Genomic DNA, 4741 nt, shown 5'->3' on the forward strand with positions numbered 1-4741 from the left:
TCTCTGTTTACGATGTTTACGTCTGGCGTGAGTAAAAATAGACGTTCTGTCAACAACAGCTCTAGTCTAGTTAGTAAATTCAAAGAAGAAAGTGAATGCCCCAGTTTTATTACGGACTATGCCAATTTTGAACGTCCCAACTATAGGGCACATTCTCAGGCATAAAGGGCTAGTAACAGACATGGAAGAAAAAACAGAAGTTAAAAGGAGTACAGGTAGACCTAGGTTAGATTACTGTTTACAAACAGTTAAGGATGGGGGATGATCTAGTTTTAGGAAAATGTAATGATTCGTTCAGAATAAGAAACGAGGTGGATTTTTTAGTACTGACGACCCTACGATGATGATGATGATGATGGATTTTTAATACTTCATTGATTAATCGATCTATTTTGAATCCGTAAGAACACTTGCAGTCGTAGTTCGAATATTCGAATTTTGAATATTTTTGGTCTTGGCACATTGGTCGACGTAGTCTAGTCAAAAAAAAAACAAGAAACAATAAACCAAGAGATCAATTAAGTAAAATGTCAAGTATTATTTTTAGACATCACAGAATAATTATTGTAAGGAATCAGAAAATCATTTCCAAACCTTGCCTGCTTCGGTCGCATCAATATTAACTGAGAAAATCGAGAAAAACTGGAAAGTACTTTTTTAATTCAGATCTCCTACCTAACCACAAAATATCGAATAGTTTTTCACAATAATAAATATAAATAACAATACGTACCTTCGTGTTTCACCGGCAGTCAATAATGTCTAAATCGTACAATTTTAATTTCTTTAACAGATTTCTAAAATGGAAGAGTCAATCTACGAAGTAGCATCTCGATTTACAATCTATTGACTAACTTGCCTCTCCTCCTCTGCTTTATTTCCCTACTACTCCTTTCGTCCTGACTTATCTGACTTCCTAGTTACCTAAAGTCGGCCACTTCTTCTAATCTTTCGTCTCCTATCTTTATATTCATTCTTTCCCTACTTTTTCTTCCCTTACATACCAGTATTTTTCATTTACTTTTACATATTTATATTCATACAGTTTTTTTTCGTTAGTACCGCTTCCATTTTATATAAGCTATCTCGAAGTCCTCCTTACTAGATGCTAATACTGCTATATCATCTGCAAATCTGAGCATACTATAATCTTTTGCCCCTGTATATCTATCTATCCCTACAGTTGTACCGTCTTTAATGAAGTTGATCGCGTCTTCGGTGTATAGATTAAAAAGTAAAGGTGACAGTGTGCATCCCTGTCTGACTCCCTTTCTAATATTTACTTCTCTAGTTAGTGATAATAATAATTTGCGTTTCATCCCCTTCGATGATAAAACTTTATATTCAACTGGAAAAGTCCCATTTCCAACCTTATATGAATACTTTCATTTAATGTGTGCGCTTTGCGTTTTCCTCTTTAGGTCGATTTGCGACACCGCGTATTTTAAGTACGTCACGACGATAACAGCAGAATCGAATCTCTTTGTCTATATTTATACCTTGGAGACCTATCCACGAGAATTTATATCACTTCGGGGAAGTTCTTTTTCTGACGTATACGGATTTTTTTCGTCGTTCGTACGGCACTTGTCAAGCCTAAGTAGTCGACCGTTGAAAAATCGCTAACCGATACCTTTTCCACCGTCAGTAAAAAGCGAATGGCTCTTTCTCGTCGAAAAAAAAAAGGAGTCGATAAGAATAAATTGTATTTTCGGGGTAATGTGAGAGACAATAAAGAACGATTCGCATACCAAGAAAATGTGGGTTACCTTCAAATATTTGTTTTCAAATCATACGTTATCTATCAGTTATTATCCGCTACTTAAAGGACGAACACAGAAAATATTTTCGGGAGCGATTCCAAAAAAATATATAAAAAACATTACTTTTTTATAATTGCAGTGCACGTCCAAAATTGATTTTTAAATTTTATTATACAAAATATTATAGAACATCCCACATCCTTAACTATTTGCGAACAGTAATCTAATCTAGATCTACCTCTACCCCTCCTAACCCCTGTTTCTGCCTGTAGTATGTCTCTGACTAGACCTTCATACCTGAGAAGGTGTCCTTCCAACCTAACTCGCCTATTTTTTATTGACTTCCTTAGAGTCCTCTGTTCTCCTATTCTTTCCAATACCTCTTCATTTCTAACCTTTTCAACCCACGATATCCTCATCATCCGCCTATAACACCACATTTCGAACGCTTCTAACCTTTTCTTTTCCGCCGCGCCCACTGTCCATGTTTCGCACCCGTACAACGCCGTGCTCCAAACATACACCTTTAACAACCTTTTTCGAATTTCTAAATTAACCGTTCGCGAGCATAGAAGTGACTTCTTTTTGTTAAAGGCTACACGACCCTGCGCTATCCTCTGCTTTATATCCCTACTACTCCTTCCGTCCTGACTTATCTGACTTCCTAGACATCTAAAATCAGCCACTTCTTCTAATTTTTCGTCTCCTATCTTTACATTCGCTCTTTCCCTACATTTTCTTCCCTTGTATACCGGTATTTTAGTTTTACTTTTATTTATTTTCATACAGTACTGATCTGTCTATACTACCAGTTTTGCTGGCATAGTCAGGTCAAAAACTGAAATATAAAAATTATTCATAAATGTGCATTGCGCAGCAATTTGCTCTATTACTCCTGGTCCCTTCGGCTTTCTGGTCCAGCATGAAAATGACCTTATCGCTGGTAACAATTGTAAACACCGAAAAAGTATCTTTAATTATTTACGTAAAATGAAAAAAATGTGCAAATTTCTAATATATTTCGGGGGGTGGGGTTAGAGCCCTCCAAAACCTTCCCTTGCGTTCTCGCCTGTCATATGTTATCTATCTAATATCAGACATCCGCGACTTGATGGACATTTAATTTGGTCGTACTCGTTACATCTATNGCCCTCCAAAACCTTCCCTTGCGTTCTCGCCTGTCATATGTTATCTATCTAATATCAGACTTGATGGACATTTAATTTGGTCGTACTCGTTACATCTATTATTAACTGTGTTATAAATTATATTATAACTTATAATATTCTAAATTTAAAAAAGACCAGTTAAGACATACAGCTTAATTTAGCTAGTATCACCCAGCGACGTGAAGTACTACGCTTATCAAATACTTGTCGATATTCTGATGACCAGACAGTTAAAGTAACAAAAGAAATATTATTTATTGCCAATAGCCATTATATATCAAACATATTTGGGGGAAATCCAATATTAATCATTTCATTGAATTGCATACTTTATACAGTGGTAAAAGTTGTTACACAATAGTTTATGTTTAGGTCATGAATCTATAATTTTGAGTAATGAAAATAGCAGCTATAAAAAATATATAATTTACACATTTAATTTATATTTTTCACCGTACCTAACTGAAATACCCAGGGCCCCAGCGAAGTATTCTAATTGGGGGGGGGGCGCAACGAATTAACCAACTGCTGTACTTTAATTTTCCAACTAACGTTTTACACACTCGCGTGCAAAAATATGCATTTATAAATAAAAAACCATCATTAAACAAAATTAAATCAACTTAATTTCATTACATCACAGATTACCTCAAATTAATGAGGAAAAATTTTAGTTGCTGCTATGATACGCCCGCCGGGAATCGAACCCGAAGTACATTCTTAATACAGTAGATTTAAGTTTCGTCTATAAATTCACCATATTGCTTATTAGGCCAACAGCATCGCAAAGATAATTTTTGTATTTTATTAACATTAGAGCACCAAGTATCCCCCTTTAATGATGATCCTGCCTATTTTGAGTAAATTAATTTTTTATTCGTTCGAAGTCACCAAAAAGCTCGCTGTAAATATTAGCTGACGAAAGACGAAAAGATTCTCCAATAACTATTTTATATTTAGCATCTACTTTCATCATGTAAACAGCATTATATCAAATAGTATCTCTAATAGCGTAAGAAGCGATTATGAGTGAGGCATATGATCAGGTTGATACGGAGTCAATTTTTCAGTATTTTCATTTGTAATATTTTGTTTTTGGCCTAAAAGGTTTGTGATATTGGATTCAAACCTTCTACAACCATTTTATCTTGTAAAAAGTTTGTAATTTTATCTTAAACGCTTTCAAATTATTTTAATGTAATATTCACTTACTTTGATTATGTTAGTCACATCTCAAGAATTACACATCAGTTCTCACTTTACACCTGAAAAGAAAAAACAATTTAGTACAAATATAAATTTATAACCTATATTTAAATAATTCGGTTAATTCTTAAAGGGTTATAAACAATGCAGTGTTCATTAAGTAGCTAAACCGAAATGAAACTACTATTGTTTCATTATTGAAACAATTTTTAATGAAATACAAACACACACGCATAAATGATTCGGTGTTGAGGTTATAAAACTTTAAAAAATCCTTTTATTATCAGAATTATAAAAACAAGTAGCAAATTTGATATAAACACAAAATCCTTTTTAAGAATTCAATTGATGCAAACTTACTTAAATACGTACATATAATAGTTAAATCAAAGCGTGAATTACCAACATGGTTAATACACGTGTTGATTAACCAGAACTTCCGACGCGAGAGAATGTACACGACGCATGCATTTGCGCATTCACGTTATAAAAATAGTTAATTAAGTGTAGGCAACACTTCAAGCACCAGCGTTTGTTTATTGCATAAACCAAATAAAAATCACTGCTCTTTATCGAAAAGTTTTATTTAATAATTCGTTTCAG

Source organism: Agrilus planipennis, unplaced genomic scaffold (genome assembly GCF_000699045.2).
Source record: "Agrilus planipennis isolate EAB-ADULT unplaced genomic scaffold, Apla_2.0 scaffold14, whole genome shotgun sequence".
Lineage (NCBI taxonomy): Eukaryota > Metazoa > Arthropoda > Insecta > Coleoptera > Buprestidae > Agrilus > Agrilus planipennis.